The 22,440-nt window shown below is 39.6% G+C and overlaps 1 non-coding gene and 1 pseudogene across 1 annotated transcript; one reads left to right on the top strand and one right to left on the bottom strand.

The window, feature by feature from the left end:
• The first annotated feature begins 453 nt into the window (after nucleotides 1-453).
• LOC138840566 (small nucleolar RNA SNORA51) lies at nucleotides 454-584 on the top strand. Its single transcript, XR_011376131.1, has one exon. It is a non-coding gene; the product is annotated as a small nucleolar RNA SNORA51 (small nucleolar RNA).
• Nucleotides 585-9,324: 8,740 nt separating this feature from the next.
• Nucleotides 9,325-10,789, bottom strand: LOC138839771 (transcription factor A, mitochondrial pseudogene; annotated as a pseudogene).
• Nucleotides 10,790-22,440: the final 11,651 nt, after the last annotated feature.

Below are 22,440 nucleotides of genomic sequence, written 5' to 3'. Positions count from 1 at the left end.
GTACCATCAAAAAAGAAAAGCAAGGGGCTAATTTGACAGAGGAAATTTCAAGGCAACATAGCATTCAGGCTGCAGCATAGATATGGCCAGATGCTTCGTACCTTATTTATTAAGAGAATTAGGATCAAAAATCAGAGTGGCAAGATTTTAAACACATAGACCTTAGCCAGAAAATGAGCGTTTAAAGCTGCAGAAAAGGAAGGAAAGATGGTTAAAGAGATTAGAGGCATTAAAAAGAAATTAAAGGTTAGAAGTATGGTTCAAGTAGCGCATGCTTAGCAATAATGGGGCTCTGAGTTCAAAGCCTAGTACCATCAGAAGAGAGAAAATAAAGGAAGAAGGAAGGAAGGAAGGAAGGAAGGAAGAAAGGAAAGAAGGAAGGAAGGAAAGAAGGAAAGAGGGAAAGAGGAAAGGAGGAAAGGAAGGAAGGAGGAAGGAGAAAGGGAGAGAAGGGGCCTCCGGGTGCTTACCACAGGCTGTGTTCTTACACTGACTGTATAGAAAGAGGAGGCAGAGTAAACCTACCCCATATACACCTCAGCCCAGGCTTGTGCCTAGTTTGTATTGTGAATGGGGAGACAAGGGGAAAAAAAAGAAAGGGAGGGAAGAAGAGAGGGAGGAAGGGAGGAGGGATGGAGGGAAGACTTTGCACAGTAACAGTAGGAAAGGTACCTTGAGTACATTTCAGGAATTGGCTGTATCTCACTAATTTCAGGATCAATGGTGTAAAGTTTTTTAAAAATACATTTGAAAGACATTCCCTTGATAAGAAAGTACCACAGAGTGTCCCTTTCATGGCACCTAGGAAGTTGTTCAAACACTCAGGTACTCAGAGGCAACTGTATCCATGGTTTAAGACCTTGGTATCAACCAATGCTGGTTTTGCAGATATGTAGAATGCAAGTGTGGGGTTAGTTTCAATACAAAATATCACCCAATGGCTCATATTTTGAATGTTCAGTCTCCAGTTAGTGGCATTATTTTGGGAGGTTCTGGAAACTGGAGTAGTTGAGAACTAGCTAGAGGAGGTAGGTCACTGGGGGGGGGGTGTACCTTCAAAGATTATTCCTTGTCCCTGGTCCCATCCTTGCTCTCTGTTTCCTGTCTGCCATAGATGAACAACAGCCTCTTCTTCCACATATTCCCATGGCCAAAAGATCATGGCACCAAGCAACCATGGGCTGAATCCTGACACATGAGCCAAAATCAATCCATTCTCCCTTAAGTTGTTTCTCTCAGGTATTTGGTCACAGCAACAAAACCCAACAAATACAGGTATATTCCTTTACAGTATCCATTGGCCCACAAAGTTTTTTGCCAGTCCTGGGGCCTGAATTCAGGGCCTGGGCACTATCCCAGAGCTTGTTTTGCTACAGGCTAGCACTCTACCACTTGAGCCACAGTGCTACTTCTGGCTTTTTCTGTGTATGTGGATACTGAGGAATTGAACCCATGGCTTCATGCATGCTAGGCAAGCACTCTACCACTAAGCCACATTCCCAACCCCCAACAAAGTTTTATATGTACATCAGTCTTCCCCAACACACTTGATAGTGAGGTCTCCAAAGGCTCTCAAATCCAGGTATAATGCCAGGTACTTGACAAATATTTATTGTTTAATCCATTCCTATTCTATAATCCAATCAAATATGGCAAACTAATCTCAAACATACAGCTTGAAGTCTTTGTAAATACCATTCCCCATCTTGACTTCCATTTTTTCCTTTTTTGTTGTTTATTGTTTCTTTTATCAATACCAAGCTCACATTGCTTCTCCTAGGAAGACTTTTCCAATGAATTTTACCCAAAGCTGCTCCTATTCCTTTACTCCCTGTCAACAATCATGCAGTTATAACTTTTATAATCATTGTTGTGTCTATCAGAGCCCTGAGAAAATGTTCTCTCTGAAAATCCCCTTTCCATACAAATAGTGAGTCTTGAGGAGAGGAATTCCATCACTATGTGGACCTCAAATCATGAGTCAGAGTTCTAGGCTACTCTTAATTAGGGGAAATATTTACAAACTGAAATAAACCAATGTTGTCCACATAGTAATGGAAATCTTTAGTGTCTACATTTCTTCTAAATGCCAGAAATGTTTAGTCCCTATCCAAAGAACAGTTACCCAACTGAGTCTTGGAAAGAATTCTCTTCTCTTCCCCCTTGTGGTGAACTAAGGCATGTATTAAACAAGGAACCAGGTTAAGGGTGTTGTCTGCATACACAAACAAGAGCTCAGGTTTTGATATGGACATATAAGATGGTGACACTTCACCTGGGGAGACAGTGGTATAGTTCTGTAAATAGGAGTTCAGTTGAGTCTTTCAGGGAATGGCATATGATAAGATAATAAAAAGCATGGGCTCAGGCAATACACAGACCAGCTGCCACTATAGTTTATGGATTGTGCAACAGTCACTTCATTTTGTTTATTTGTAGATTGGGGATAATCAATAGTTCTCACTTCACAATTTATTGGTTTTGTGAGCCAATGTCTGACAAAATCAGTGATTTTAAATGTCAGAAGTTATTATTTCCCCCTTATTCTTTCCCAGTCATGGGAAATTCCAAAAGGAAAAAGGCTTGGAGCTACAAATTAAAATTTGGGGAACCAAAGTTCCACAAGCTAAGAGAGGCTACAGTGGTGCAAAGGACTAGGATGTTAAATAAAGCTAAGGAGCTTTAACAAAATCCAACCACTAAGTGCTCTAAGTAGAATAGCTGCAGGACAAGATGGCAGAAAAGTAACATATGTGACTGGCCAAGGTTTCCCTGTCTTATCTTCCTTTCTACTCCTAACCACCCCCCTCTCATCTTATCTCAACTCTTGGCCTTGGGCAGGCCCAGTCTGGCCTCCAGGGAGTGGGTAGTAGAAGCTTACCTTTAGTCAGAATGAGTGTAGGCCTAGCAGACCAAAACAGCTTGCTCTGGCAAAGGCAATTCCCAGATGTGCCTGGAGCATGATGAGAAATATTTATTCCCAGCAAAATTTTCAAGTGTACGTTATAAGGGTTCAACTTTCAAACGTGGGATATTTTGAATAATCCAGTTTTCTTCTGGAAAACTTTTGTCCTTTCATTGCTCAATTTCTATCCCTGAACCAATAACAGTCCTACATTTTTATCTCTGTGGTAACTTGCAGTCAGCTCTGGGATTTGATTATTTTCATTCCTATGGGACCATAATGCCAAAAATGGATGTTATCACTCTATGGGAAGCAGCTGTTTGGATAGTCTAGCTAAATAGCTTTCTGCTGTAGGAGGGCTGATTTCAAACCAAGAGAAGTTAACCTAAATGGTATGCAAAAAAGTGCTATACTCGCTGGGCATTGGTGGCTCATGACTAATCCTAGCTCAGAAGGCTAAGGTCTGAAGATTGATGTTCAAAGTCAGCCAGGGCAGGAAAGTCTGTGAGACTCCTATCTCCAATTAAGCACTAGAAAGCTGGAAGTGGAGCTGTGGCTCAAAGTGTTAGAGCACTAGCCCTGAGCAAAATTGCCCAGGGACAGTGCCCAGTCCCTGAATTCAAGATCCACAACCAAAAAAAAAAAAAGTGCTGTACTTTTTCTTGTGGTATCTAGATAAAACATTATGCAAAATCCCTATTTTCCTTATAAATAGTTCTCAGCTTGTATTGTTCATAAAGCTAATTTGATGTGATGGCTTAAGATGAACCCAGGCAGACAAAATATATCTTTTTAATTTCCCAGGGCTGAGGACCAAACCTAGGGCCTTGCACGCACTGGGTGGGCGCCCTTCCGCTGGGCTAAACCCCCAGCCACCAAAATATATCTTTCATATTAATTTTATCCCCCTGGCTTTTTATTCATTTTTGATGTTCTACATCCTTTTCCTTTGAAATAATCATGCTGCTATCTTTTTATTTTAATATTTCATTATTGTAAATTAGTTCAAACATGCAGAATTTCAAGAGACGAATACAACGATTTCCTATGAATCTGGTGCTTAGAATACAACGATTTCCTATGAATCTGGTGCTTAGTTTTAATAGTTATCATCATTGTACCATACATGTTCATCTATCCAGCATTCTCTTTAATTATAAAAATGGAAGAGGCATGGAGACAAAGAATATTTTAAAACAAATCTAGATGTTGTGTCTTTTCACTCATAAAAGAGCTGAGTATATATCTCTCCCAGATTGTTTTTTTTGAAAAGACAACATAATCAAAACAAAGTTAGCAATAATCTTCTAACATCAGTTAATATTTAGTTCTATTTTAATTTTCCCTAACTGACAAGCTCTGCTCCAAAAGAGACTTGAAATGAGAAAGCAGAAGCCCTGAAAAGGTACATTCTTTGCTTAGGGTCACAGAAGCAGTTAATAAAAAGAGCTATGGGGAACCCAGATATCATTTTTCCTGTGCATACTGGTTTTTGTTTTGCTCTTTCTATTCACTTATAGCCTCTTTGCTAGCTTTTTCTTCTTCCAATACAACACAGTCACCAATTTCTATTTTCAACCCAGTCACCAATATCTATTTTAGGGTGAACAAAGCAACAATAAAAATCAAGATCATGATGGAAATTATAGATGGTCTATATCCTCTCAATAGAACGTTCAGCAGCAATTCAACTCCAGGGCTGATTGCTAACTGGCCTAGTTGACTTGTGGAACCCTCCTGTTTATAGGTTAAATTCATGACATTCCCAGGTCTCTGTCTATACAGGTTTGCTCTTATGAATAGACTACTTCATCACTCGGATATTTGGGGACTTTGCAAATACCTGCCCAGGATTTCAGCACTTCTTAAATCAGTGACACACCCTGGCTCAAACAAGCGAATGTTGTTAGGAGCCAGCCAGGTGCACTGTAAAAGTACAGGGAGATTAGCAGCTAAGGCTCTTAACAGCAGTTGCCTTTCAAGGACCACTAGTAGGTGGGCAGGTAAGCCCTAAGGGCCAGGCAAAGCAAGGCTTAACATACCCAGTAGGGTCCTGTGTAAAGCACTATGCAGCTAGAGACGAGGATCTACATGCCCGGACTGAGGGGGGGGAGGGCAGGCGATGGCCACGGGGAAGGAGGAATACTCTTGAGATTATCAGTGGGCAGACTGTGGCATGCCAAGCTGTATTTACAAAAAATAGAATTTTATTCTGACTCCAAAAAAATTAACTAGCAAATTAAACAAACAAGCCAACCTACAATCAAATAGAAATATAGCCCAGTGCTGGTGGCTCATGCATGTAATCCTAACTACTCAGGAGGCTGAGATGTGAGGATGGATCACAGTCTAAAGCTAGCCTAGGCAGAAAAGTCTGTGAGACTCTTATCCCCCAAAAGCTAAAAGTAGAGCTGTGGCTCAAGTGGTAGAGCACTAGCCTTGAGCATAAAAGCTCAGAGACAGTGCCTAGGCCCTGAGCTCAAGCCCAGGACTGGGACAACAAAAAAGAAAAAAAAAAGAAATGCAGCTGTTATATTAGCCTGGAATCAAGCCTGGGCCAACTTAAAAAAGTTGATCCACTCAGCAGGGCACCTTGAGCTGTGGGTTGGGCCACAGGCCAGCCTAAGGTGGTGAGGTTTGGGGAATGTTAAGATTCTTAGGTTTTGGGCTGGGAAGGTGGCTCAGTGGTAGAGCGTTTGCCTTGCATGCCTGGGGCCCTGGGTTCGATTCCTCAGCCCCACATAAGCAGAAAGAAAAAAGCCAGAAGTGGCACTGTGGCTCAAGTGGTAGAGCGCTAGCCTTGAGCTGAAGAGCTGAGGGACAGCGCCCAGACCCAGAGTTCAGGCTCCACGACCAGACCCCCCACCCAAAAAAAAAAGATTCTTAGGTTTTTAAAAGCAGCTGAAAGGCATTGGCTGTCAATAAGAAAGACAATTGGATCATGGAAATGAGATAGTCAAAACCCAAAGTCATGTTCAAGTAAGTTTGCTACCTTATGATTCCAAAGTCTAGCTATTGCTCAAATCAGTTGTTTCCAATAGTCACCCTAGCACACAGCTCTTATCTATGCTCCATACTGCTATAAATTATATTTGTCTCTCTACGCACAAGCTACTGTTAACCTGAGTTCTGTGGGCCATAGTATCTTCATTTGGGATACACAGGATTGAAGCAGATAACATGCACGAGCACTGCTTCTCTTTTTCCTATCATGGGATACCTGGGGGCTGCAGCTACAGCTTTGTGTCACTGCATTGAATGCGAGTTAAAAGTTGAAGTGGAGTTCGTTTTTCCACATAACGACTTGTACATCTCATTGTTACAATGGGTCCACCTGTATCCCTATTTAAACAATTTGTTTTTGCCCTTCCCCTCCACAAATTCGTTATGTCGAAAAACGAACTTTACAGCTTTGGTGGGGGGGGCGGGGATTGGGTGGAGGGAGGGGAGGAGTATGGGAAGGATGGGAAGGGGAAACTATGAGGAGGCAACAATGCTTGATAAGAAATGTGCTCGTAATTATAACCCCTCTGCACAGTATTTTCACAATAAAAGATAATAAAAAAAGAAAAAAAGAAATGTACTCGTTATCTTGCCCATGTCATTGTGAACTCCTCTGTATGATATTCTCACAATAAAAAATTTTTAAAAATTAAAAAATACTAATAGATGAAATAAAAAATATTTAAATATTTAGGTATGCTATAGTCATGAGTTGAGAGTCCACATTAAATGAAATCCAGGTCTGAAATATGCCAAACTTTGAGAAGTTAACTTGAGTAGATCTAGGTGTCAGTAGGTTAACCATAGAGAATCTTTCTCAATGTATACAAAAAAAATCAATGTATGCCAAGCAAAAGGTTTAAATATGAATGACAAAATAATAAAATGTCTAAAGTCTGCATCAGAAAATATCTTATTTTAGCTTAATGTATCCATTATTAGTAGTTTGCAATAAAATTATTAAAATAAAAAAAGTTGAAGTGGAAATTATAGGCTCTCAGGAGCTACTGGCTATATTGTTAAAGTCCTGGAGTGAAAAATATTTTTAAATTATACTAGCAGAAAGAAGAGATAGTAGAACAATAAATAACTGTGGGGTCGCTTATATTATGCATTTCTTTGGAGCTATTGAAAACATAACTGTTTATAACAAAAAGAAAAGCGGAAATGTATCTCAACATGACATTATCTTCTTTCTCTTTCCTTTCCATGTTTTCCTTCTATCAGGAGCATCCATTCAGTATTTTCCACATTTATGTTTTGTAAAAGCATTCACTAGGTAGAAGATAGGGAGGGGTGTGGGAAGTGTAGGAGGAGGGGGGAGGACAAGGGGAAAAAATGCCATACTGAACCAAGGATACCAGAACAGGTCTTAATCCAGTCTTCTGTTCTCTGACACTTTCCTTTGTTTCCCATCTCTAATCCATCCTCTCTGTGCCCACTTCTTACATCCTTCAGTGCCCTGAAGCCCTCAGACTTGACCCCTTTATTCTTGGTCCCATGATGCATCTCTATTTCATGTATCTGTACATTTACTCATTCACTGGAATTCATTAATCATGTGCTGTCTGCCAAGGGCAGGGGGGAGGAGTGATGCAGCTCAAGGTTTCACAGAGAAATATCTTTCTGCTCTTTTGAAAGAAGATATGAGTTAGCTTGGAGGCAGGGAAAGGGAGAAAAAAGGAAGCATTATTCTGAGTGGAGAAACTCCATCTACAATATCAATGGGCATAAAACTCCTGACATATTTAGGGGCTAGTAACACATTATCTCCAGAGCATCGGGAAAGGATTGGAGTCAATGCTGGAAAAGTGAGTGCTAAAGGAAAATAACAAAGGGCAGTGTATACTAGAGTTGGGATTTTACCTGTCAGAGTAGAGAAACCCATTGAAAGTTATAGGCAGAAAAGTAAATTCACATTTGCTTTGAGAAAGGTCACTGTGGCAATAGCAGGAAAGATGACATGGAGAGAAAGATGACTAGATGAAAGGGGTCTTGGCAGTACACTATTACAATGTTTCACACAAATCAAAACATTGGCAGTCAGGCTTGAGAGAAATGGACAACTGGCCACGTGACTGCGTTATGTAGGTGACCAAACAATTCTGTTTAAGTAGGGGAATGTGGAAGTTTCCCACTCTGTTGATTGGTTGGATGAAAATACTACTTTCTAGCCCAGGTGACACGGGGCAAATGAGACTGAGGGGCTAATCACAGACCTATGAAGTGCAAAGTGGTCTCTGAAAAGAAAGGTGACTACTTTCAAGTAGGTTAATGCAAAACTGCACAATTCTGTACAACTAATAAAATGGAAGATTGAATTCATCTGAGTTACTTCATTTCTTAGCAAGAAATCTATTGTATTTAGAAATATTCATTAATTAAAAAATTTAGACACTGAAGCATTTATAAAACTGGAATGCATCTAGGGGAAGATACATTATTGTGACCTTATTAAGTTACTCATGTAGAACATTTTAGCTGAGTTTCATGAAATAAATTGACCGACTTTTCACCGTTCATTACAAAATCTTTATTTCCCAGAGACTTAGAGCCAACACAATTAGTTATGCTGATGGAAAGGAGAGAGTGCAAGTAATTGAAAACCACAGTGGAATGAAAGCTTCCACAGTCTACTCCCAGGAAAAAATGGCCTTGAGTACCTCTTTAGAATGCTAGGTTGACCTCCTTGGCAGGTGCCAATGGCTTACACTCTAGAGAGCCTACACTGATGAGTAGGAGGTAAGAAGTAAGAACATAAAAATGATCAAGCATAAAATTAGGATAAAGACCAATGATCACTGTTATACAACTATTTTTTGAAATATTAGAATTTTTATTCTATGCTATATAAAATATGTATAGATTTAGTACATAATTCGGTTTCACTTTAGTATAAGAAAAAGACAATGAGAAAATGGTTTATAAATCTCTCAGTCGCTTTTATAAAAGATTGTTACTGAAACCAACCAGTACTTGCATGTATGGCTATCAACTCTGAATATGTACTAATTATACCTAGGAATTAGGATTTACCCAGATATGAGTTCTGGCTGCATTTTTTTAACCGCACAATTATATCAAGAAAACACTGTGGCTTCCACAGTATTGAAAGGTTTGAAAACAAGTCCATGCCTCCATAGGGAGGCAAGAATATCCATCAGCATCCAGTATAAAAAAAAAACTTTACAGTCTAATTTACCTTTATCAAAGGTAAAATGATTCCCTGCTAAGTTTGCACGAAAGATTTTGACCCTCTGTGGTTCTTATGAACACAAAAATTTTCATGACCTTCAGCTGTCTTACAAATACTAATACAAAATATGTTCAACTGGCAGAAGTCCATGGGCTAAAGAAAAAGGAATTGAAAATAAAATGTTTACCAACTTTATCTATTCTGATTTTACAATGTCAGGTATTGAGACCTAATTGGTTTCTTGTGCCCAACCATCATGAACACAACTCAATCTTCTTTGAGGTTTAGTTTCTCAGTAGCAGCTTTGGGTTGCAGTTTCTTGTTTTGACATACAAGATCACTTCTCCCAACTTCTATCATCCGTTCTTCCCAAGATTTCATTTCATTCTCATAACGAATTTTATCATCTTTAGAAAGTTGATAATAAACCTGCTTTGGAAAACCAGGCATATTTTTCCATTTTTCATTTAAAGTCTTCAACTTTTCCTTAGATGATGACTCTGTGGTTTCTGGAAATTTTTCAGCTATAAAAATGTTGTATGCTGAAATTATAAGATGATTTCTTTGTTGCTTTGTATGTCCCTCCCCCACAGTATCACCCCTGCTTTCACTGTATTTGATGTCGGTATAATTTGTGGAGGGGAAGGGGAAAAACAAGTCGTTTAAATAAGGATACAGGTGGACCTGTTCCAACAATGAGAAGTACAAGTTGTCATGTCGAAAACGAACTTTACAACTTGGGGGGGGGAAGGATTGGGGGGGGAGGATGGGAAGGGAGGGGAAGGGTAAACAAAGGAGGAGGCTACAATGCTTGATAAGAAATGTACTCACTATCTTGCCCATGTAATTGTAACCCCTCTGTACAGTATCTTCACAATAAAAAATAAATAAAAATAAAAATAAAAAATAAAAAAAATGTTGTATGCTGAACGAATTTGTTTTGGTTTTCCAAGAGATGTTAACTCTCTTTTTTATTAATGCTTTCCTTTTCAACTCTTTGTATTTCTTTTTCCAAAGACAGCAACTGACTTGGAATAAGCTGTTGTTTTGTTTTGTTTTGTTTTTGGGTCCGGTCATGGGGCCTGAACTCTGGGCCTAGGCACTGTCCTTCAGCTCTTCAGCTCAAGGCTAGCACTCTACCACTTGAGCCACAGTGCCACTTTCGGCTTTTTTCTTTTTGCTTATGTGGTGCTGAGGAATCAAACCCAGGGCCTCATGCATGTAAGGCAAGTGCTCTACCACTGAGTCACCTTCCCAGCCCCGTAAGATGTTCTTGAATTCTGTTTACTTCTTCTTTGTATATTTTCCAGTCTTCCTTATAAGCATCTTCATATATTTTTTTTCTTTGAATCAGGAAGTCCTCTCCATACTTCTGCAATTTGTCTAATTAGTTCTTTATTTTTCACATCTGGGTTCTGAGCTCTAAATACTGGTAGCTGTTTTTTAGAAGTTGAAGATAGGAAGTCATAGGGTTTTTTTGGATAACTACTCAAGGTGGATGAAAACCATTTTGGAAAATACACAAAATTGTAAGGTGAACACAGGCGACTCCCACAGCCAGTGCACAGGTCCGCTCCAGATCTTCCCAGTGCCCTCAGCATACCCCACACACCCCAGAAAAGCGACATTGTGTCACCTAACCAGACAGCAGCCATACCGATCCCGCAGAACCTCCCACTCACCATCGTGGAGCCCCCACAGGGGCTGTTATCATGCCTGCCACTCGCGAGGCACTATGGGAGCTCAGCTAATATCCAATCTGTTATACAACTATTGTTACGGGTTACATTATTTGAATAAAGGAAAGAGTAAGAGCTGGAATTAAAATAGCAATGAGTAAAACAAGGAAGAATCTGTCTTTTTTTGAGTTATAAGTATCGGAAATACTTTGGCTTCATGTAACACAAAAGATTCCCAAAGGTAACTAACATAAGGACTCTGTAGAAGTAACTTAAGGGGTAGACGAGTTGCTTCAAACATAAGAGAGTGGAATTCAAACCCTTAGTCCTGCAAATAGTTGTCAAAACATTTGGCCCCAAATCTAGAACTTGTTTTTCATTATTCTTTTTTTCTCACAACCTATCCTCTATATCAGTGTGTAATGATAGTTCTGCCTCAGAAATATGTCCCCAAGCTTCCCACTTTTCTATCTTTTCTAACACCTACTGTTACCTGTTGCTTGGACCTCTGCTTCTTTTACCTGATTCCACACATTTTTCACCTGATAGCCTGAGGAGCATTTGAAAATTTTCTACAAAACCATGTTATTCCCTTGCTTAAGATTCTCTCTTGTTAGGTATAGAATAAATCCAAATGAATTAAAATAGACTATAAACCCTATACTATCTTATTTCTTCCTACTTCTCCTAAGCATCGTACTCTTAACTAGCTTCAGCTGTCCCCACTTCCAGAGACTTTGGGATCACTTCTCTCAGATTCAACTCCTTTTTTCCTCACATTACTGTGTAGTTTGATCACTTTTCACTCTCTGCTTTCTTTTTCAGTGTTTTACTGTCAGTGTGAAGTACTTAGGTATTTATGATCTTTTTCTTTTTTGGGGGCGGGGTGGGGTCCGGTCATGGGGCCTGAACTCTGGGTCTGGGCGCTGTCCCTCAGCTCTTCAGCTCAAGGCTAGCGCTCTGCCACTTGAGCCACAGCACTACTTCCGGCTTTTTTCTTATGTGGTGCTGAGGAATCGAAGCCAGGGCCTCATGCATGCAAGGCAAGCGCTCTATCACTGAGCCACCTTCCCAGCCCCTATGATCTTTTTCTTATTTACTCCTTTCATTGAGATATGTTACATACCCTCTCCCCCCCACATTCATCTACTTTCAAGTGTGTAAATACCACTGTTTGTGAAGCCATCACCACAACCTACTTTCATCATCCCCTAAACTAAAGATACCAGGAATACTTTGGGTATTGCCTGCCACACTCACAGTTCCCCACCGCAGCAGTAACCACTCATGAATCTAATTTTTGTCTGTGTGGATTTACATACGCATCTCAATGAGATACACTTTGTGGTTTGTTTTACTTAGCATTATGTTTTTGAGGTTTATCATGTTATATGAGTGTTTCCTTCATTTTTGTAATTTAATAGCACTCCATTTCATGGATATGCTACATTTTGTTTAGGTATTCATCAGCTGAAAGCTGGGTTGCTTCTACTTGCTTGGCTATTGTTGCCATGAACATTTATGTAAGAGTTTTTGTATGGATATAGATTTTCATTTCTCTTGGAAATATATGTAGGAATTATATTACTGAGTTGTATATCAAGTATATACTTTTTTCACTTTGGAAGGGGAGAAATACTGGAGCTTGAACCCAGGGCTTCATACTTACCAGGTAATACTGCAACACTTTAAATCATACATATTCAGTGTTCTGTTTATGCTTTAGTTGTTTTCAGATAGAGTCTCATGTTTATACTTAGGAGTCCTTAGACCTTGATCTTCCTACCTACAGCCTCCACATAGCTGGGATTAGGGACATGGAGTACCACACCTGGAATGTTTGTTGAGATGTGGTCTTGCTTAACATTTTTGACCAGGCAGGCCTTGATCATGATCCTCCTGATTTGTACCAAAGTAGCTGAGATTATAGATGGTTTTTTTTTTTGTTTTATGACACAGGGTCTCTTTCTATGTAATCCCAGGCTGGCAATGAACTTGTGATCATCCTGCCTCAGCTTCTGAGTACTGGTATTACAGTCATGCTCATGTTTAATTTTGTTCATAGACACATTCTTACTCCCTAGCTGCTAAAATAGTCACATATTTCCACATCATTCACCATTGCCTTTACCATATGTTTTCTACATAACATTTTTCTTCTTCTTTTTTTATTGTAAACATGCTTTTTTATTGTAAACAGAAGGGTTACAGTTACATGAGTAAGGCAATGAGTACATTTCTTGTCGAGCATTGTAACTCCCTCCTTTGTTGTTTTCCCACTATCCCTTTCCTTCCCCAACTTCTTTATTCCTCCCCCCACCACTCCCCGAGGTTGTAAAGTTCATTTCCAATATAATGTCTTGTGGGAATCTTTGTTGCAATGATCCCGTGTCCTTGTTTCAGCATTTTGTTAATCCCCTTCTCTACCCCAAATTAGATAAATGTATGTACAAGATGCAGGGTACCAAAATTAGGTACAGTGCCAAGAGAGGATATGCCATAGGGGGAAAAACACAAAAGAAACAAAAAAATCACATAGTACATTAAAAACAACAACAACAAAGAAAGACCTCCTGTGTCCATATCTTGGGGTTCATTTTACTCGGCATCATCTTATATGGTCATATGTAAATAGATTTTTTTAGGGATACAAGAATTTTAATTTTTTTCCTCTCTTTTTTTTATTGTGAAAATACCGTACAGAGGGGTTACACTTACATTGTCAAGGTAATGAGTACATTTCTTTTCTTTTCTTTTTTTTGGGTCTGGTTGTGGGGCCTGAACTCTGGGCCTGGGCACTATCCCTCAGCTCTTCAGCTCAAGGCTAGTGCTCTACCACTTGAGCCACAGTGCCACTTCCGGCTTTTTTCTTTTTGCTTATGTGGTGCTGAGGAATCGAACCCAGGGCCTCAGGCATACAAGGCAAGCACTCTACCACTGAGCCACCTTCCCAGCCCATGAGTACATTTCTTATCAAGTATTGTTGCCTCCTCCTTTGTTTCCCCTTCCCATCCCTTCCCATGTCCCCACTCCCTCCTCCAGCCAAAATTGTAAAGTTTGTTTTTTGACATAACCTCTTGTACATCTCATTGTTGTAATGGGTTCACCTGTATCCCTATTTAAACAATTTGTTTTTTCCCTTCCCCTTCACAAAGTATACCAACATCAAATACAGTGAAAACAGGGGTTATACCTTGGAGGAGGGACATACAAAGCAACAAAGAAATCATCTTATAAATATGTTAGAAACAATTGCAAGAAAGAAAAAAAATTTGAATCCTTATCTTGGGGTTTATTTCGCCTAACATCAACTTATCTGACCGTTTCTGCTTGTCTCAGGCATATGCTAGTTATTGCAAATAAGGGAAACCATGGGACTTATGTTTCTGTAAATATTTTTGAGGTTTTCTGCTCATCTGATAAAATTACCTGACATATACTAATTATTGCAAAAGAGGGAAACCATGGGACCTATATTTATTTGGGTCTGGCTTACTTCATCTAATATGATTTTTTTCCAAGTCTTTCCATTTCCTAACAAATGGGGCAATGCCATTCTTTCTGATGGAGGCATAGAATTCCATTGTGTATATATACCACATTTTCTTGATCCAGTCATCTACTGAGAGACATCTGGATTGCTTCCATATCTTAGCTATGGTGAATAATGCTGCAATAAACATAATTGTTCTGTGATCATTTGGGTAAATGCCCAGAAGTGGGATTCCTGGGTCATAGGGGAAGGTTGGACAAATGGGATTGCATTAAACTGCAAAGCTTCTGCATGGCAAACGAGATAGCTAGTAAGATCAATAGAAAGACCATGGAATAGGAGATCTTCATTAGCTATACAACAGACAAGGGCTTCATATCTTAAATTACTTAGAACTCAAAAAATTAATTCCCCTAAAAACAAATCCTCAAAGAAACAACTGCTCCATTAATAAGTAGGCTAAAGACTTAAAGAGAGACTTCTCTGAAGAAGAAATAAGATGGCCAATAGTCACATGAAGAAATGCTCAACTTCTCTAGCCATAAAAGAAATGCAAATCAAAACAACATTGAGAGTCCACCTCACCCCAGTTAGAATGACTATAATCAAGAACTCTAATAACAACAGATACTGGAGAGGATGTGGCCAGAAGGGAACCCACCCTACTACATTGTTGGTGGGAGTGTAAACTTGTTCAACCACTTTGGAAAGCAGTATGGAGATTCCTCAAAAGACTCTACATAGAGCTCCCCTATGACCCAGCAATCCTACATATCACTCTTTAAAATTGCCTTATTGGTTTTATTAGTTCCTTCCTATTAGAACACCAATTGTTCTGGGACAGGATCCTTGTCAGACTTGCTCACTATTGTACCTTCAGCATCCAGTGGTTACAGTTTATAAATACCTGTAGACTAAATGAATCTATGGCAGAAATAAGTATCAGTTATTTTCTTCACCCAGTTCTTAACCACAAGCTAACTAATCAGTATTCTCTGTATTTTTCTGTACCTTTAATCATTCCTTGGGAAAAGGGTTCATTTGAATTACAAGGGAAAAGTGGCTGTGGAAAATTGTGGAGGTTTTATTTCAGTTTCTCACTTTCACCCTAGCAGTTGCCAAATACAGATAAACCCATGTGTCTTTAGTGGCGCCTCCTTAAAGTTACGGTAGATGGGGATATTAAAAAGGAAAATGGCATTTGAGAGGAGAATTATAAACTGAGCGGTTCTTTTTTGAAAGATGATGTACTCCAACAGACAGGAGAGAGACTCGACAAGTGGGACTAAATTAAAATAAAAAATTTCTGCACAGGTAAGGACACAGTTACTAAACTAGAAAGATAGACAAACATATGGGAAAAGATCTTTACCAGCAATATATCAGATAAAGACTTATTATCAAATATATACAAGGAGCTCAAGAAACTAACCCTTCCCGGACTTAATACACCAATTACTAAATGGTGAAGGGAGCTAAGAAGAGACTTCTCAGAAGAAGAGGTAAGAGTGGCAAAGAAACACATAAGGAAATGCTCATTATCCCTGTCCATAAAGGAAATGCATATGAGAACAGCCATGAGATATCATCTTACCCCAGTTAGATTGGCCAACATTTTGATTTCTAACAACAACAAATGCTGGCAGGGATGTGTGAGAAAAGGAACCCTACTGCACTGCTGGTGGGAATGTAAACTAGTACAACCACTATGAAAAGCATGCTGGAGATTCCTCAGAAAACTAAACTTAGACTTTCCATATGGCCCAGCCATACCTACTCCTTGGCATCTACCCTGAGCATCATGAACCAGGATATGGATAAGGACACTTGCACATCCATGCTCATTGCTGCACTATTTGCAATAGCAAGATATGAAAACAACCCAGATGCCCCACAATAGATGAGTGGATCCAAAAAATGTGGTACTTTAACAATGGAACTTTACATAGCCATTGTAAAAATAAAATAATGTCATTTTCAGGGAAATGGATGGAACTAGAACAAATCATGTTAAGTGAGGTAAGTCAAGATCAGGGAGACAGACAGCATATGTTCTCCCTAATATGCAGAAATTAGATCTAAAAGGCACTGGGATATGACAAAATACATCGAATTTTGGGGCTGGGAAGGTGGCTCAGTGGTAGAGCGCTTGCCTTGCATGCCTGGGGCCCTGGGTTCGATTCCTCAGCACCACATAAGCAAAAAGAAAAAAGCCGGAAGTGGCGCTGTGGCTCGAGTGGTAGAGTGCTAGCCTTCAGCTGAAGAGTGGAGGGACAGCGCCCAGACCCAGAGTTCAGGCCCCATGACTGGACCCCCCTCCCCCCCCAAAATACACGGAATTCTAGATACCCACATATAGTGGGACCAAAAGAGGATAGTCTTAGGAGAGAATCACAAAGGTGCAATACCCAAGTACTTCCTCATATGTATATAACATAATACACACACTGAAACCAACTCCAAAGATATGGAAACAAAGGATTTTTTTCTTCATTTGTTTTTTTTTTTTTTGTTGCCTGTGTATTCTTTCCCTTATATATGGTGTATTCACATCCACATCCGAGTGAGGGTTGGGGGAGGGAACAGAATCAGAGAAAGAAGGGTGAAAAATGCAGCAGTGGAGTGCACTGGCTGCTCCAGACTTTGATGAAAGTGAACTATGCAACTCATGAAGATGGGAGAGAGAGAATGGGAGAGAATGAGGGAACAGTTGACACTCTTCTAAATTAATGCACTTATTTCCAGATGTATGTAAAGGTAACCTTTAAAACAACACTAAAATAAATTGAAAAAAAAAGAGATGTTGTGCTCTTCAAAATGCCTGCAAAGTCAATCCTAGCTTTAAAATTAAAACATATTTTCCCCTGAGTAATCGTCTCATTCTTTACCTGGAAACCTTTCTAGAAAAAATAGTTAGTTGATTATATCTTTATCAGTGAATCTACAGTAAGTGTGTAATAACCTGGTTTTGATCATGATAAAAGTCATTTGCATAAAAGACTTTTAGATAAACAGTAGAAGAGTATCTGATAGGTTTTGTTTCTTCCATTACTGGAAGTTATAAGATAAAATTCACATGCAAAATGTCTTCCTAACTTCTTGCTTCAATTTGCCCTTCATATGTCCTGCTCTTTGAGAATAGAAGATTTAATAAACTCTAGATGTTGTATAGAACAAGGATGACAGCACATTAACATTTCAGAAGAAATCAGAGTTGCATGTATACCATATTCCTATGCAACCTAATACCTTTCCTCTCAACTTTGCATTTCAAGGAGACCTTTCAGAAAGGGTTGGTTACTTGAAATTGCTGGTTTATTTATTTATTTTTGTCAGTTGTGGGGCCTGAACTCTGGACCTGGGCGCTGTCCTTCAGCTCTTCAGCTCAAAGCTAGTGCTCTACCACTTGAGCCACAGCGCCACTTCCACCTTTTTCTCCTTATGTGGTGCTGAGGAATCGAACCCAGGGCCTCATGCATGTAAGGCAAGCACTACCACTGAGCCACCTTCCCCAGCCCTGGTTGAATATTTTAAACTTTTAAACAAGTGAGTTTCAAGTACAGCCTTGTCTGAAGAGTAGGGACTCTTTTCTACAAATAGGTTTAATTCTTTCAAATGACTTAATTTAAAGTTTCAAGGACATCAATAAGTACAAAAGGAAAAGACTTTCAGCAATAAACTTCATATCTCTATAGATAAGTTTCTCACAGTTACTTATTTTCTTTTTTAATATTTCATTATTATGATAAAGTTGATATACAGAGAGGTTACAGTTATATAAGTCAGATAAAGAATACATTTCATAATAGCTTATTTTCTAGTGCACAGTCTATTGCTATAACAATATGCAAAGCAATGCAACATTCAAATCAATGTTTCTGTGATGTTTCAAATGATACAAAAGAGCTAGGCACCAGTGGCTCAAGCTTGTAATCCTACATATTCAGGATGCTGAGATCTGAGGATCTCAGATCAAAGCCAGCCTAGGCAGGAAATTCTGTGAGATTCCAATAAACCACCAAAAAAGGCAGAAGTATAGCTGTGACTGAAGTGATAGAGCACTAGCCTTGAGCATAAAAGCTCAGGGACAGTTCTCAGGCCCTGAGTTCAAAGCCTCAGGACTGGTACAAGAAGAAAGAATGTAGACGAGCACAGCACAACACACTGTTTGTTATGCTATGTATTGTTTGATATGCAGCATAGTAGGGAAAGTATAAAACTGTGTAAGAGAATGATAATCTTACAGGCATGACTTCTGCAGACAGTAGGAAAATGACATGCTGAGAATATATAGATGCTTTCCTTATATCAATAAGTGTTTAGGGTAATTGTTACTGAAATGTAATACTGTAATATAAAAATTTTATTACAAATAAAAATTGTATCTTTGGAACGAGCTGTATTTGTAAACTTTTTGTTCTTCAGTAGAGTGTCAGTTACATCATTTGTACTTTATATTATATATGTGAAATATTTAATTTAAAGGCATTTTTCCAACTCTACAAGGACCTCAAATAGTTAAACTACCAATCCTTTAAATCCTGTTCCAATTTTAAAGGACTATGAAAATCCAATAAAAATGAGATTATTGGGATTTTTTGTTGTTGGTGGTGGGGCTTGAACTCTGGGCCTGGGCACTGTCCCAAGCTCTTCAGCTCAAGGTTAGCACTCTACCACTTGAGCCACAGCACCACTTCTGTTTTTCTAGTGGTTTGTTGGAGATAAGAGTCTCATGGACTTTCCTGCCTGAGCTAGCTTTAGATTTCAGCCTCCTAAGTAGCTAGGAATATAGGCATGAGCCACCAGCGCCCGGCTGGGAAAAATATTTTAAAAGCCATAATTGCTTTAAGTTATAATATGCCTTTTGGTGCTACCTATTGTTTTAACATGACATAAAAGATGCTAGAAATTGTGCTGACTTGGATCCAATAGAAAGGAATTTAAGGTGGGTGTGAGGAGCTCTGCCCATTTTTTTAGCCACCTCCTAGCCCACTCTTGCCTTCCCAGAAAGCTGACAGGGAGTTCTGTTGCCTTGTCTCCTCCAAGAGGAAAAGGCTGCACAGATTGAGCAAAGGAACCTGGTCCCAAGGTTGTTTCTGTTTGGATGTTACAGATGCTATCTTGTACTGGTGGAAGACTTAACTTACAAATGACCAGCTACTACATTCTTTCCTGCTATCAATCTAGGCCCTCTTCAATTTAGAAACAAAGTGTACATGCGGAAATCTATTGTTTAAAGCCTACCTGAATTTTCCAATAAACAAAATAACTGTTTCACATGATGGTTGAGCATTCCTAACAATCAATAAAAGTCATCAAAACCTACCTACTGCCAATTTGGAGTAAGTGCTTGCAAAGGATCTCTTAGGCAAAGATGCAGCAAGAACCAGAAATGTTTTTTTCTGAAAGAGCCTTTATCTGTAAGAGATTCATGAGTCCTGGGTAGGGAAACAAGGTATTAGCTTGACTCCTCAGTAGGTTGAGATCTAAGGATCATGATTTGAAGAAAGCCCAAGCAGAAAAATCCAAGATATTCTTAATTCCAATTAACTAGGAAAAATCCAGAAGTGGATCTGTGGCTCAAATGATACTGTGCTCCCCTTGCCTGAAAAAGCTAAGTGAGAGCACAAGGCCCAGGGTTCAAGCTCTAGTACTAGCAAAAAAAAAAATTAGCAAGAGTGGTGGCAAGAGGCTAATTGAAATATCATTTAGAGAGGTATAATTAGGAATGAGTGAAGACTGGAATGAGTAAAATGACAGATGCTAACAGGAGAATACAGGGAGTGCTTTAGGAAAGCACAGAATATGACATGGACAGTGGCAGTAAATGGGACAAGATGACTCAATGAGAGGGGACAACAGAAGTGAAGATGTAGAAGTAGGAAGATTTGGGCCATAATCTGATCATTGTATTCATCCTCTGGTTGAGCCAAAGTATTAGTGAAGAGTCTATATATGGAACACAAAAGAAGATCCCTGGCTCCTCTTAGCAAGGACAGGGAGCATTTGTTGGAAGTGCTTGAATCTGGACAGTGATTCTCCTAAGTCCGATGGGCCAAGATGAGGGGTAGAAGATGGGGAGCCTGGTAAGTTGAAGAATATGATGTGCTGGGGAAAGATGGCTGAGATCTAGACTACGACTGGCACTTTGCAAAGCCCTGGTGGAGGCTGAGGAATGAGTAGGAGATAGAGAACATAGCCCCTCCCCACTTTTTCCCATTCTGTCCCTCTCCATTTTCTCCTCTCCTCTGCCTCTTAATAGCCTGAGCAAGAGGTTAGCATTGAAGGAGCAAGAGACTGAGCTAGGAAAACTACAGTGGTAGTATGACTGCAAAGGAAAGATAGGGCTTTCTTCTCTTTCACCTCTTGGTGTGACCATCTGCTAGAAGGGGTTATAGTGATCTTGGTGATGGGAAGTAGTGGGGAGGTGAGAGTAACCTTGGAAAGCAGCAACTGAAAGAGATCTTCTTGCCATTCTTCTGTTCATTTAGTAGTTGCCTTTGACATTGCTGGCCTTCCCAAGTCCTTCCTTTGCCATGAGAGAAATGGAGAAGGAAGGTGGGTATTTTCTAGTTAATCAGAAGGATTAGTGGATTGTAGGTAGTGTTTAGATGTGGTTAGTCATACATATACCGAAGAGACTATAGGCCAAGTGTAATGGTACATGCCTGTGACCCCAGAGTATAGGTAGGAGGATCACAGTCTGAGTCTGGCCATGAAAAAAATCAAGACCCTATCAGAAAAGCAAATTAAAGGCAAATTAAAACCAAAAGGACTAAGAGAATGGCTTAAATGACAGAGAGTACCTGCCTAGTAAGTGTAAGGTCCTGAGTTCAAACTCCAGTACCACATAAAAGACTGCCTGCTTCTTCCTTCTACACCTTAAATAAAGGAAAAAACCCATCTCTATTTGTCATATTTCTTATGTAGTAGGAGAGAAAGCAATCTATTGCCACCAGAGAGTCTAAGGAAGTAGGAATTTTCAATTGCACTTTATAGTAGTAATAGAAACGACCAAATAGCCAGCATTTACTGAGGGAAAGCTATGTGGCTGACACTGAGTTAGCTGCCTTATCTCATCTCTCTCTCAGAGGAGTCCAACAAGACAGAGGCACACCCAGAGGCCACATCAACTTGAGTCTGAGTCACGGCCCTGTTTGTTACTCGATAGCCCAAACATTAAACTTGACACAGAGTAAGAGCTCCGTTGTCACTTAGCCAATTGTTCATAGTAATTAATATTAACAAAGATCCTGATAACTACAATAAATCATTTAAAGTATGAAATATTATTGTCCTCATTTTATAAATGATGAAGCTGAGACCCTGAGAAATGAAGGAATTATCCAAGCTTAAATGAAATAATTACACAAGTTTACACAGCTACTAGTAACAGCAGAATCTGAATTTACAACCAGTTTTCAGAGTAGAATTTGTTTGGGATGATAACAAAATTCTGGAATTGGATTGTAGCAATGGTTACATATAAGTATACTTCATGTCTGAATTATACACTTAAAAGGGTAAAATGATCAGTTTTATGTTACATATACTTTATCCCCCCCCCCCAAACACACCACCTCAGTTGTCAGAAGCCAATAGTTGAACTCCTACTACCTATATGGCCTCTCCATGGACAGGAATCCAGCATCTTGTTCATACTGTAAGAAAAGTAAAAAAGAGCAGAAAGAACAAAACTACAGGCTTTATTCAGGAGGAAAACCTGGGAAGGACAGTCAAGTCTCTTTTACACACACACACACACACACACACACACACACACACACACACACACACACACACACACACACACACACACACACACACACACACACACACACACACACACACACACACCCTTTATAACCAGGGTCTCTTTAGATGTTAGGCAGAAAGAGTGAAATCAGGTGGGGCAGAAATCAGGGTGAGATGGAGGCAGGGTGGGTGAGCAATCTTATTTTGAAGAGGAGTTTCAAGGGCTCAACAGCATCTGTGTTTGTCAGGGGTTTGAGATTAAGACATGGCCTTGGTCTCAGGCTTTCTTCTCCAAAACCACAGGTTAAGTTTGCTGGGGTGGGGGTGGGGGGCGAAGGGGAGAGGAGATTAAGTGGGGTCTGCAACAAGGGCAGTTCTAAGCTATGGCTGTCAAGGGGAAAGATGAGGG

The sequence above is a fragment of the Dipodomys merriami genome, unplaced genomic scaffold (assembly GCF_024711535.1).
Source record: "Dipodomys merriami isolate MVZ:Mamm:240054 unplaced genomic scaffold, mDipMer1.0.p SCAF_3, whole genome shotgun sequence".
NCBI classification, from domain to species: domain Eukaryota; kingdom Metazoa; phylum Chordata; class Mammalia; order Rodentia; family Heteromyidae; genus Dipodomys; species Dipodomys merriami.
This window is presented reverse-complemented; position numbering and strand designations above follow the sequence as displayed.